Source organism: Sciurus carolinensis, chromosome 3 (assembly GCF_902686445.1).
Source record: "Sciurus carolinensis chromosome 3, mSciCar1.2, whole genome shotgun sequence".
Lineage (NCBI taxonomy): Eukaryota > Metazoa > Chordata > Mammalia > Rodentia > Sciuridae > Sciurus > Sciurus carolinensis.
Genome location: NC_062215.1, coordinates 138,607,983 through 138,622,968, shown reverse-complemented (window position 1 = coordinate 138,622,968; position 14,986 = coordinate 138,607,983). Strand labels below are relative to the sequence as shown.

The 14,986-nt window shown below is 36.1% G+C and overlaps 1 long non-coding RNA gene across 1 annotated transcript; it reads left to right on the top strand.

The window, feature by feature from the left end:
- Positions 1-91: 91 nt before the first annotated feature.
- On the top strand, positions 92-14,714 carry LOC124979766 (uncharacterized). The gene is made up of 4 exons (XR_007107687.1): positions 92-270; positions 12,611-12,736; positions 13,372-13,704; positions 14,470-14,714. It is a non-coding gene; the product is annotated as an uncharacterized LOC124979766 (long non-coding RNA).
- The last annotated feature ends 272 nt before the right edge of the window (positions 14,715-14,986 follow it).

Here is a 14,986-nt window from a genome sequence, read left to right as displayed (position 1 = left end):
CGCCCCGCCCACACATCTGGGCGCCTGGCTCGCCCCGCCCCCCGCAGGCTGGCGGCGGCGATGGGCTTGACAGGTGGGCCAGGTGAGGCAGTGGGCCTGGGTGTTCCGCGGGAAGTTGGCTGCGACCGAATGGAGGAGGAGGGGCGGCAGGTGCGCGGAGCTGGAAGAACCCGCCGTTCAGACAGAATATCTGCCTCGCCTTTCTTGCCCTCTCTCCATCACCGTTGGGAGAGATGGGGGAGGGGAGGAAAGGGAACCACCTAACCAGAGGTACTGCTTTGACTACTGTCTTGTCTTGGAGTGTGTCAAAATAGAGCTCCCAAGGCACAATACAGAATTTTTGAGTTTGTTTTGTATAAACTTATTTAGCCAAAGAAAATACTAAAGCACCTCCAAAGATGTGCTTAAGCTATTGCTTAAATATTTAGAATACTTTTAAAATCTGGTTTTCCTTTATTTTTTTTTTCTTGTGGAAGAATGAAAAAATGAAAGATTTCAGGTTTTAATATATTCTTGAAGAATAGAGAGCACTAGTTAATACAAGACAACTGCAATACAGGTAGAATCCATTTTCAAATTACATATTAAGAATCCAGTTTTATATAGGAGGCATTTCCCACATCCTGGCTGGTCTCCCAGAGTGTGCCTACTTTGCTGATGGGGATACAAGGCATTCTTTGAGATGGAAATTCTTCAAACCACATCATTTTGTTGCAGCGATGGATAGGATGATGACAGTACTGGAAGAAAAAGACCTTATTAAAGCACTGAACCTGTTTTTTTTTTTTTTTTTTTTCAAACTTGCAAAAATAAGAATGAGTAATGTCATAATGGAATATACCTCATTAAAGTTAAATTTCTTCACGTTAGTGACAGGATGTCTGGAGTGGTTGAATTATTTCAAATTAGTAAGCCTGCTTGCTTTCTCAAATTCTTCAACTGAAGAAATCACTGCTAAACATTTCTTTTTGCTTTTATAATTGTGAGAGGTTTTGGTTTTGCTTTGTTTTGTTATGTTTTTTGCTGTTGTAAATCCTAAAGAGAAAGTTAACTTAGGTTTTTATGATACAATAAAGGGTAGGCAATTTCTCAGCTGCTTGGGAAAGGTAGAGGTTAATGAATGTTCAGGCAATGAAATCTGCAAAATTCTTGTAATTCCTCTCTGGAATCCTGATGATTTGCAAACATTGTTGATTCTGAACAGCTAGAGAAAAAGACCTTTCTTCCATAAAGATGTACGTACAATCAGTGATTTATGGGTCATGAAATGAGTGGTCTTACCTGCACTTTTGAGCCTTCCACTGGAATTGTTTCAAGAGTTGGAAGTAATGACATTAAATCCTCTTCCTGGCCTTGAATATGTCTGGCTGAACTTGATGCTGAAAAGGAAATGTGTTGGGGCATTTACTCTTTCCTCTGACTTGCAACTGGTTGTTTCTACAGTTCAACACTGAAATCTTTCCTTGTTTGTTTTCTGGGCACATTTAGATAGTGTATTCTTCCCACATTAAGAATGGCATTTTGGGCCCACTTTGCTTGCTTAAATGCCCTGTGGTGCTGGGGGAGTTGGTGGGAGGAAGGAAAATGAAGAAAATATAAAATTTGAAGCTTTTAGGCATCCAGTTCTGTATGTCTGTGTGACAACACTAGTCAACATGATTGCTCCAAAGTATTGAAGCATATGAGACAATTCAGATGAAGCCCCAATTTTTATTTTCACCTTGCCACTTGTTGTCACCCATCTCATTCCTAAACACCACCTTCCCCACTCCAACACACAATCTTCCCCACTCCCAGGCCTAGTGATTTGTTAAAGGAAATGGAAAAGGTTCAAATTCATTCTGTAAGGTAACAATTACATTACAGGGCCTGATTTTCTAAAGGCCTCTGATAAAAAGGTTTTAGTGTTTTAGAATTTTCTTGGAAGCAATCCTGGACAGGCGAAATAGTTCTTACTCAGACCATTTGGGTATCTTTTGTTAAACATTTATGCAATGGTTTTGGTTATTCCTGATTTTATGTTACCATAAATACCTATATAAGTTATTCATTTATCCAGTACAACTTGTTGAGTTCCAGTTAAATGTAGGTTTAAGGTTGGGTCCTTGAACAGAAAGACATATAATGGTTCTCTGGTTCCAGGGCTTTTCTATAAAATAGCAAAGACAAAGAAGACAAAAAGAAGTGTAAAAGGCATAGGAAAATGTTCTGTTTCCTTTTACTGCTTTTATTGCTTTTTTCATATAATACTAATTTTAATTGAGGAATAAGATAATGATGTTCTCCTAAAACTCCTTTAAATTGAAATCACAATAAAATAAATTTTCTTAAAAATGGAAACATACACATTTCACACTACATTTCAATAAAAACATAAAAGACACTGGAATGTAATTTCTAACAGGGTAGGTGTTTTTGCCTATTGTGGTGTTTTATTCATTGCTGTATCTCCAGTGTCTAGAGCAGTAGTTGACACATAGTAGTTACTTAATAAATATTTGTTGAATTACTGAACAAAATGGACAACATGAACTGATTAGCAAATGGAGTTTATGTATTTTGTTGTTGTTCTTGATATGAATTATATTTCCTAATAGAAGTCTCTAAAATGTGTGGTACATCTACTTCTTATTAAACATATAACATTTCCAATAAAGTACTGAGAATAGAATAGTATGTAAATTGAGGTGTTGCTTTTAGAATATTACTAATAATTCACTTTACATATCAGGCACAGATTTCTTTTTTTAATAATTTACAAAGGGTTAAGACATATACCAAGTTTTAAACTTTAACATCACTTGAAAAGTGGCCTAAGGAATATATCAAATTATTTCTTATCCGTTATTAATGTATGTTTATTCCTAGGAACACCATTTAGAAATATCATCCCAGGCTTAATTCAATATCTACAAAGGCAAGGGTATTACAGAGTTCCTTCTGATGGCTTAAATGAATATTACTAGTACAGTTTTAAATTTTGAAAACACTTTTTTAAACATTGGAAGGCCTTTTTCCAGGTTGTTATGTTAGGTTTTATTTTTACCGTATAGATAGGGACTTAAGAGAAGCCTGTTTTACAGCTTTGTTTCTAATTTTAACCAATACAGTGGAATGTGTCCTGGTGTACAACCAAATCTGATTTTATTTATCCTTTCAGAAAACCAAATTTTTTCTCTTGAATATAAAAATTGGAGTAAAAGAATAATATTTTTCTAGACCTTTTAAATGGGAGTTGAAATCGATAAGAGAATATAATGTAATGTGTGCCACTGAAAATAGGCAATCAGTGCATATAACACACCCTTAAAAGCAAGACTGGTCGATAGTAAATGAACAGTGTTTCTTCCTTTTATCTTCTAATAGCCCTCCCAAAACATGGGAAGCATGCTAAGATGATTCAAGATGGAAATGGATGGTGGCATTAAATAGCACTAAATTACATACTGAGCAAGTTATTCCCTTGCAAGTTCTGTTTCAGTCCTTCTAAAGGAAGAAAGCTAGTTGGTGCCAGTATGTCTCTAATCCCTGTAACATGCACTGAATAATTCTTTTTTTTAAACAGGGAGGACAGGCTTCTGCTCAGAGCTTCAGTATATGGCTAGAACTTAACACCATTGTTTTCTTTGTATTTGTTTTTATGGTTTTCTTCTATTGAAGCAAGTGGATTAATTACCTATTTAAAATAATGATATCGAAATTATTTTAATAGGCTTATTTAAGTAAAATGAACATGAATGTTTAAAAGAAAAGTACTAAGGTGGGACTGTAAATTAGTATAGGCATTATGAAAAACACTATAAAAGTTTTTCAAAAAATTATAAATATAACAACCATATGATCTAGCAATTCCACTACTGGGTATATATTTGAAGGAAATGAAATCAATATGTCAAAGAGATATCTGCACTCTCATGTTTATTGCAGCACTTAAATGTCCAGTGGATGAATGGATGGATAAAAAAATGTGATATGTACATATACAACAGAATACTCTTCAACCCTTAAAAAGATCAAAATCCTGTCATTTGCAAAAACATCGATGAACCTGTAGAACATGAAGTGAAATAACCCAGGCACAGAATGACAAATATCACATGATCTGCTCATGTGGAATCTAAAAGAGTTGATCTTAGAGAAATGGAGAGTAGAATAGTGGTTAACAGAGACTGGGATGGTTGGGGGTTGAGGAGTTAAAAAAATGTTGGTCAAACAATATACATCTTCAGTTAGGAGGAATAAGTTTGATATTCCTTTATTTTGTAGTTTAAGATCAAGTTTGTACAACTTGATGATTATAATTAACAATATAATGTATTCTTGAAAAATGCTGAGTAGATCAAAAACGATAACTGTGAGGTAATGCATGTGTCAATTAGCTAGATTTGCTCATTACACAATGTAAACATACTTAAAAACATCATGTTGTACATAATAAATACAACATCTGTTCATTTAAAATAAGAATTATAAGTAAATATTATTTAGGTGGTGCAAGAAAATAATAACTAACATTTATTGAGGACCACTCTGTGCAGTGTATAAGTGTTAACTCATTTGATCGTTGCTACAGTGCTGTGGAGCACATAATGTTACCCACATCATCATCTCTTATGGCTGTCAGGAAACTGAAATGAGAGCTACTGAAATACTGTCAGAATCACAGGGGAGAGCGAGAGTACAAGACCAAGTATTCTGTCCCAAAGGCCATGTGTCAGCTATTATGCCAATAGGTCCAAAAAATGTCAGTTCTGGATGTTTCAGAAACACTACCTCATATCTTTATCCTGTCTTTGAAGATCCAGCTGCACCTTCCCTGGCCACCATGTCCCTCAATATGTTGTTTTCCTTACTCCTATTGTACTCTTTTGTGCCATAAGGAAGCCCACAGTAATTTATGCATCTGTAGTTGCTTCATTAGTGTTCAACTTCTTAAATATAGTGTAAATCCTTTGGGAAGAAGATCTATATTACGTCTTATGCTCTCGAATTCAGTGAACACATATTTAACAGAATTTTTTAAGAATTATCATTAAAAATATTTTAATGAGTCACCTGGTGCAGTGGTGCATGCCTGTAATCCCAGCAGCTCAGGAGACTGAGACAGGAGGATTGCAAGTTCAAAGTCAGCCTCAGCAACTTAACAAGGCCCTAAGCAACTCAGTGAGACTGTCTCTAAATAAAATATTTTGGGTTTTTTTTTAATTGTTTCAGAATATCATTTAGATTTATTGATTGATTTATGTGGTCCATTGGTTTGGGATTGGATTTTCAAAATATGAGATTACAGAGGAGATTTTATTATTTATTATGAAAGCATTGATTAATACTAAATATTAAAAAGGACTGGGAATGTGACTCATCAGGTAAGCACTTCTGAGTTCAATCCACAGTACCAAAAAAAAGAAAGAAAGAAAGAAAATATATGTATGTATATATATGATTAATACATTTGCAAAAAATAATTTCTTTAAAAAAAATTTCCACATAGTGAAACTGAAGAGTTAATAAGAAAGAAAAATGTAGAAAGTAGTGGTTCTGACATTTGAGTGAAAAGTTCACTGAAGGCACATTAATTTATTACTTCACAAAGATTCCTTGCTTTAAAGTGCTTCAGTGATTCAAAACAAAAGAAAGCATAACAGATTTAAAAGGTTCTTAGAGGAAAGAAAGAATAACATTATGGCTTAGGATCTACAAGCTCTGAAATACAATATAATTCTATCATCACATTCTTTTTTTCTTGCCTTAGAACAATTCTGTACTTAACAAATTTTCCACTCTGTGTGGTGGTGGCCCTACAATTAACTGAGTCATGAAAAATATTCATATTACCAGAAATATAATTAAAATTTCCCTCATTTTGTATTATGAAATTTGAACTTTGAAATTGTATTGCAGATTAAATAGATCTTTAGTGTATGAAAATTTTAATATCTTTTAAATATATGGAGATAAAAACAAGTTTTTTAGAGATAAACTAATTGGAATATATAATAATTATTTCAAGAGCAGTGACTTTAAAAATAGCTGCTCTTCTAAAAAAGTCAAGCAAATTGTTATGCATTGCATTTTATTACAGATGCTATAGAATTTTAGGATATGAAGGATTATAAAGTTCACCTAGTTCAACCTTTTTATTTTCAAAGTATGTTTAAATACTTTGCAGAAATTCGATATACAACTAGTTTAGTTTCCAGTATTCTATATGTAAATTGATAATTTTGAACTTATATTGCAGTCCTTGTTAGAAGAAGAAAAAGCAACAAATGAAATGGTAGATTCCCAGGATGAACCACAAATACTTATGAGGGGGAAAATAGTCTATTATAGACTTTGGGGGGACTACATAGGATCTTAGAAGTCATCTAATCTGGAGGACTTTTGTAGGTTATGAATTTATACTGAACACTGCTAATATGAAGAGCAGAAATGTAGAATATTAGGCAGTAAGTACAACCAAATATTTAAATGTCACAACGAATTACTCAATACTGACTAGGAGCACTTTGAAAGGACAATACACATATTCTACAATAAGAGATCTTAAACCACTGAAATAAAGGAATATCAAACATGATTATGTTCACATATCATCATGAAGTTATATGATTACCATTTGAATTATACTGTTGTGCTTATCCAGTTTATACACCATGACTCCCACTTGCCCAGGATTGACAACAATATGTAGTAGTAAAAACTTTTAAGGACTCAGACTTCTTCATTTTCTATCTTTTATTGTATTACTTCATTTCCTACTGTAATATCAATCTCTCAAAATGGCAAAAAGAGGTTTTTTCCAACTGGAAAATATATTCATTAAAGACAGTGTTACAGATCATCTTGGTGTTGGTAAGGTTAGGGGCTTTTAACTGCTGATAAAAAGTAACAAACCTTTAGAACAACAATTTGGCAAATCAAACCAAGTGTTCATAGGATTTGATCCAACATTCACTTCTAGGATATTATACCAAATTTATAAACATTAAAGAGAATATCTTCCACAACATTAGTTATAAAATTAAAACATGAAACATTCAAAATAATTGGTTAAACCAGTTATATCACATCTATATGGTAGAAAATATTCAATTAATATGTAATGATATTATGTTAAATACTCAATATTATAGGTAAAACTAAAATAGACGAAAAATCTATAATATCTCTACCTAAATAAATAGGGAAATTTACCAAATGTTAGCAGTAGTTTTCTCTGAGTGATAACATTATAGATCATTTTTATTTTCTTTATATTTTTTCAGTTTTTCAAAATTTTAATAAATATGCATTACTTTCAAAAATTGGGAAACTTTAAATGCTACCTTTCACAAAGATCCTGCTTTAAAAGCAGTTTACAATGAGTTAAAAATGAAAACAAAACTGGGGTTGGGGTTATAGTTTAGTTGTAGAGTGCTTGCCTAGCACATGTGAGGCACTAGGTTCTATCCTCAACATCATGTATAATTAATAAAATCATTTTATTAATTGTGTCCATATATAACTAAAATGTTTTTAAAAATTGTACTATATCCACAATATTGAATATTGAAGAGGACAACAAAATCAGAAGCTTACCCAATAAGTATGTGTTGACCACCTAGTATGTAATCAACCCTATATAACTACGTCTTTTTTTTTTTTTAATTATTATTGTATACAAATGGGATACATGTTGTTCCTCTATTTGTACATGGAGTCGAGGCATACCATTTGTGTAATCATACGTTTACATAGGACAATGATGTTTGATTCATTATTTTTCCCTTCCCCCCCACCCCTCCCACCCCTCTTTTCCCTCTATACAGTCCTTCTTTCCTTCATTCTTACCACACTCCTTATCCCTAACCCTAAACCTAACGCTAACCCCTCCCACCCCCCATTATATGTCTTCATCTGCTTATCAGCGAGATCATTCGTCCTTTAGTTTTTTGAGATTGGCTTATCTTACTTAGCATGATATTCTCCAATTTCATCCATTTGCCTGCAAATGCCATAATTTTATCATTCTTCATTGCGGAGTAATATTCCATTGTATATATATGCCACAGTTTCTTTATCCATTCAATAACTACATGTCTTAAAGAGTCTACCATGTGTCATATACATACATATGTGTATATCTTGCTTGAACTACTTTAATCTGATGCCATAACTAGTCTTTTTTTTCCCCTGATTCATCACTGAAGCGTGTGTCTGCTTGTATCTCCTTCTTGAGTGTCCTACTCCAGGAACCTATGCACTCCCAGGGCTATTATAGTTCATAAATTGATGTTCACTGGGTGTCCATACCCAGTGACAGAATTGGCCTTTAGGTAGGCTCTGATGCCTCTGTTTCTTGCCCTGTTTGGCTACAGAAAGCAGAACCTGTCCATGGGCCACTGTGTTTCTTTAGGGGAGGACAGAGGAGCCCATTCTCTTCAAAACTGCAGTTTGCAGGTTTAGCATTCATTTCACAAATACAGCCATCTTCCAAGAGTGCTGACTCCAGACCAACCTTGATCATCTCCAGACCCAAAGCCACCTCCCCACATCCCAGGAATCAAACCACCAATGATTTTCTCTTTCAGACTTTCACAATAGAAAGGGTTTGAATTTATTGACGATTTTTCTGTATTATAGTGTTTATGGCATCCTTTTGGACTTTAATGAATTTCAAGCCTTTTCCCCTGTTTCTGTCTTTCCAACCTCTCAGTCTGCCCAAAAGTGAGTTCATTTGCATCAAGGACTGTCGACACTGCTTCAAAGTTTCCTGTGGCTAGCTGCCCAGATGCTTATGATCAGATCCTCTGAGCACCCAGGCAGTTACAAAAGGGCCCTCTGTGTGGCTCATTATCGCCTTCCTCTCCTACTCACACATACTATGGATGGGTAGGAGTTTTGATGCTAGGGTCAAAGAAATAGGCAGGTTACTGACTTACAAGGTGGCATTTCTCAGGCAAGAATGGACACTCAGAGAAGCAGATGCAGCCAATGAAGACAATTACAGGCAAGAAAAGATTTTTTAAAAAGCTAGAATAGTCCATGCTTTCTACACAGCACAGTCATCTGACAACTGGGAGTCCTCTGGGCAAGGAGGGAGGGCTCATTGCTGCCTGGAGCACTCCCACTGCTTCTGTCTGCAGGGCTTTGGCAGAGCTCTGGGCAACATCACTAGCTCCCTCATCCACCTTCTGCAGTGTCCCATCCCTCTTCCTTCACTTGCTTTCACCTCTTTCTACAGGCACCTAGTGTGCTCCTGATGTCTTAAGTTTGTTTCCTGATAAGGAAGAACATGATCTGATCCAAATATACCTGGAGGTGTTAGGATTGTAGTGTGATTCTTTTCCAAAGACATTTCTACCTGGAGATTTCACTAGTTCAACAATTAAGCACTAGCTCAGGGAGACACACTAAGCCTGTACGCATGCACCAGAGAATTAAAACAGAAAAAAAAATTACCCGTCCCAATTTCTGATCTGGAAAAGGAAATAGACACATAAATGAGCAGTTGCACACATTAATGATATTCCTTAAAAAGAGAAAAAGAAAAAAGAAAGGAAGAAAGGAAGAAAAGAAGAGAAAGGAAGAAAGAAAGAAATGGTTCTGTGTTGGATGGAGCAGTGGGGTGAATATCATAAGGTCTTACAAGAGAGCTGCAATTAAACAGCTCTTGAAGGGTAGATTTAATAGAAAGACAGGTGTATGCACTGCTCAGCAAGTACAAAAGCACGAAGGCAGTGAAACAGCATGAGCAGTGAATTAAGGAAATAATTGCAAAGTGAAACTTGACTGGTCCTAAATGACTTGAAAATGAGATGTGAAGAGGGCAGAAGATGAGGTTGCACAGACCAAATTATTCAGGGCCCTCATCTGACATGCTAAGCAATGTGAACTTTATACTGTTGCTCAAGTTCTCATCTTCAGTGAAAAAAAGCATGCTGGGAGCATCGGACACCAGAGCAATGTTAAGGAAGAGAGAGGGAGGTGAGTGGAAGGGAAACTTTCTGACATGCTAGCAAGGCTTCCCTTCTTGTTCTGGGCCATAGTAATATGGTTGTTCACTTTGTAATAATGCACTGAATTGCACATTTATGTTTTCTGTACCTCTTGTATGCTATACTTCTCAATGTTAGAAAAAAACTAAGAACACATCAAGCTGGGTTGTCTGTTGAAATTGAAGATTCTATGGCTTCATTCTCAGACTACTGATTGAGTAGGCCTATACTAGAACTCAGGAATCTGCATTTTTTAAAGCAGTTACCTTAAGGGATCTGAAGCCAGCCGACTTCCTAGGTCACATCATAAGAATATTGTTAGGATTTTAGTGTTCCAAAAGATAAAACCAAGATGTTATAAACAGAGATTTGCCTGTAAAAATGTGCAGGTTAAAGGGAAAGAATGAAGTTGAGGATGGTCTTTATCTTACACCCTGTTAGTAATGGCAGGTGTGTGTCCATTCTTTTTGTGCTTTTGAAAAAGATGAGATGAATAAGGTACTACTGACTTTTAAGTACTAAATGTATTCTTAGAGATGTATTTTCTCTTGGAGTTTTCTTAAATATGAACATTTTTTTTTAACCTCAGCACATTAACTTCTAATGGCCAAATTTAAGCAAGGAACAAGTCTCTAGGTTAGATATTCTGGGACAGGGAGCAACTTTCTAGAATTTTTAAAACAAGTGCATTCTCAGCCTGTGAGTAATAGCAGTTCTACTATTGACCCACCATCATTATCATTATGACATGTTCTTAGTGATGATTGATTTGCGTAGATGCAGCTGAATTATTTTTCTTGTGTCTCAGTATAATCAGAGGATATTTCTTCGACATAAAGCATCCAACATGGTATTTTTCCAAACCCTAATCCCTATGAAAAAGTATGACAAATTTTGTTGCAGAATTGTTTTTCCTCTAGTGATTTTCCTCTAGTGTTGGAAATAGAAAGGGGAAACCTTATTAGGACTTAAATAGAGAATGAAAAAGTCCAAAAATCTGACATAAATTTGCACATTTTTTCTTCATAAAGTACTAAAGATATGCCCTAAGATTTTTTTTTCACTTGCCACAATTACTACTTCTATGTGAGCAAAGTGCATCTGCATCTATTCATCACATCAGCAAAAATCTTAAAAACTGACAACAAAGCATTGGCTAAGATAAAGACATTGGAACTCAAACTCCTGGTAAGAGTATAAATTGGTGCAAACACTTTGGAGTGCAATTTGTACATACTCTTTGGCTCAGACTGCAGTCATAGATATATTCTCCAGGAAGCTCTCTCACCTGTGCCCAAGGAGATATATACAAAAATATTCACAGGAACATTGATTGCTCAGTAAAAAATCCAGAGCAATCTATATTAAAGCAACCAAATTTATTAATAAATTGAGAAATGTAAGTGAATATAATTGTGAAAATGAACAAAGTAGATCTATGTTATCTACCATGGAAAAAAAATCTCACAAATATCTTAATTTAAAAAATCAACTTGCTGATGAAGGTATAGAATATATTTACACATGTGGATTAAAAACTTATAAAAGGTAGGAGCTACCTTACTGCAATGGTAGCCTGTAAGCATACTAACAGGCAAGTTATTCAAGAGATCACAGAACAGAAAGGCTCATGGACCAAAACAAGATAAATCACATGACTTGTTATGGGGGTAGGTTAACCCATTTAAGATCTGGTATTGGCAGGATGGAAAAATGACCCTACATGAATCCTTGGTCCCATCTCACCACCCAACTCTCCTTTCCTCCCTCCACATCAGCCTACCTTATTGAGCATATGCTCACAAGGACCAGAATTGAGATTTAAGCAAAGTAGCCCAACAGGCAGAAGGTGCTTGGATCAAACACATGCTTGCTCTACAGTCTTGGGAGCAAGTGCACCTGACTGATAGCTGGAGCTTAACAATTAGCCTCATGAGCAACCATGGGTTTTATTTACACTTCTTGTACAGAAGATTCATTCCTTGTGTGAGGAACCAATGGCTGGCCAAATTAAGACCTTGAAAATAGCAAATACTTTCTATGCCTTAAGTATCTTCAGTATGTCATGAAAATTTGATGATTCAGGGCCTCGTGTATATTTAGTGTATCATGACTATTAGGTGTTCCTTGCTTTCACCATTTCATTCTAATTATGTTCCTTACACAAATATTCCACTCTACATATGTCTAACATGTCTCACAAGTTACTAACTTGTTCTCCTTTAACATATTTTACAAATTTGGCTTGTCCTGTATGCTACTTGCTTGGATTCTTACTTTCATTTTTTCTCCCTATGTATTTATTTCTCTTATTTTCTATAGCAGAATTGAATATGCTTTAATAATTTGGCAAACATACATTGTAAATACACTATGGTTTGGATATGAAGTATTCCCCAAAGACTCATGTGGAAGGCTTGGTCACCAGTGGCACAGTGTACAAAGGTGGGGCTTTTAGGAAATGATTGCATCAAGAGGGCTCTTAACTTCACCAGTGATTTAATCCACTCTTTGAATTAATAATATGAATGAACTATTGAGAGATGGTAGAAACTATATGGGGTAAGGCCTAGTTAAAAGGAGTGGTCAAGGGTATGCCCCCAAGGACTCACTTTCTCTCTGCTTTCCAGCTGCCTGAGGTGAACATAATTCCTCTGCCAGTCTTCTACCTTGACTTCTGTCTTGTCTCAAGCCCACAGCAATGGAACTGGAAGACATGGACTGAAACCGTTAAGCCAAAATAAATCTTTCTTCTTGTAAGTTGTTTGTGTCAGGCATTTTGATCACAACAGCACAAAATACACATGTAATATGATAAATAAATGCTTGAGAAGAGTTCAAGATTTTCTTTACTATGATATAGATGCAAAGGGATGTTTTCAGGATGGGGTATGTAGGCCTTTAATTACATGAGTAATGTATTATTAATATGAATGGTGGATATGTATTTATTATTCTATATAAGTTTTGTCATCAGAACTTTTTCAAACTAAATTTAAGTTTATAAATATAGTACCTGGAGTTTTATATGTAATATATATATGATTATTTATAAACCCTATTCTGAACTCCAAATTCATGTTAAAACACATAGGTTGTGATCTTTGATATATAATCAATACAATATTAGTAAAATATTAATATAGATATTTCAGTACATGAATCTTATAAAGCCACTTGATAATATAACTGGTCTCTGACATTGTCTAAGATTTGTTTCCTGGATCAAAATGACTTTGCTATATTGTCAAAGTAGAAAACCTAGTCAAAAATGCAACATGATTATTTCGAAGTCGATGTCCTGTAAGACCTATTTCACACAACTAGCAGAAAGAAGTTAGGTTGCTTGATAGGTCAGCTGGTTTCTAATCTGCTTCATCTGGTTGAATAGGAAAGCGTCAGAAGACACTGCTGCCTCCTCATCTAGAACTCTGAAGCTCTCATCCAACATCATCAAAAGAATGCAAGCCCATTATGTCTTAAAAATTCTTCAGATTTTTGTAGCTGATGGTCATGCTTGGCTTCTTGAAATATTAAATAAATAATATTCTCATTTCTTAGTCAACACTGAGGTTTATATGGAGAGCAATGTAAAAGACCATTAAATTCTTTAGAGTAGCTTTTCTAAGAGATTGAAAGCTTCTAGGAAGCAAGAACTTTCAAGACTTCAACACTTGACCTTCAACTATAGCATTTAACAAAGGATATAGCAGCTACCCCATAGGTATTTGATGAATTATTGGTTTTTTTGTTTTTTGGGTTTTTTTGAGGAGATAGCAGAGTCAGAGGTACAATCGACAATGATGTGTGCACCATTATGGACCAAAAACAGCTTCCATTATTTGAATATTGTTATCTGATTACTTCTGGTTCTTAATTGTAGTTCAAATTCTTGGATACAATGAAAGAATTATGACTATGCTATGTGGTCAGAAAACTTGTGGAGTCAGTGTTTTAGGAAAGAACTTTCTTTGCACATAAGGAGGGAACTTAAGACCAGGGTAGGAGCAGCCCAATCTGGGAAGCTAGAAGCATAAGTCAGGAAGCCAGGAACCTTGCTCTTTCTGCTTCCAATATTTTCTCTATAGATTTTTCTTTCCCTTTTTCACTGCCTGCAAGACCTGCAGATGTGTTTTCATTGCCCCAGGGCACACAACTCCAAATACTGCCAATCCACAGCTCAGGGGAGTGCATATCTTCTCTTGTTAGAGAAACCAGGACAGACTGAGAGGAGCATTTCTCAGTTCCCATCTCCCGGTAGAGATTCAGATGGCACAATTTAGACCAAGGGATACTACTCTTCACTCAACAGTGTATGTAACAGGCTGGAGTACAGTAGCAGAACGGATTGTATCTTTGCTAGGAGACAACGTGTGTCGCATGCACTGCTAGTTTAAGCACGTTATACTGTTAGGTTCTACATTATTACTAGTCTAGGAGATTTTTGTACTTGAAGCAAGACTAACCCATAGCGGGCGTTCCCCCTTAGGCTTGTCTCTGGGCATCTAGAACTGACCTCTGCTTCAAGAGGACTCAAAATACGCCCGAGATAACCCAGCAGAGCAGACTGTCTGCCGTGCGGGATGGTGAAGCATTAAGAGTCTAAACCTGGTGAACAATCTGCAGAAATTCGGAGTACTAGGAGGCAATCCATCCAGTCACTCAGGTCTAAAATGTTGCGGTTCTACGATCTTAACGACACCCAGAAACACGAGGCGTCACGGCCGACCCAGAGGCGAGTGCGCAGCTGCCAGGAGAGCAGCTGGTGGGGATCGGGAGGGCTGCTGGCCGCGGGCAGGCAGCGGGAGGCGGCGGAGGAAAAGCCCGGCGCGGGCGGCTATTCGGGCGCGGGCGGCGCGGCCCTGCTCCCGCAGTCTGTTGCGCTCTGCTTATTAGCTTGGCATTCGGATTGAAACATGTACGTCTAAATCTATTTCTGGCTTTTAAATATGTGAAGGAAACACATAACTTTATTATTTTATTTTTTAAAGTTAGAGACAGAGACA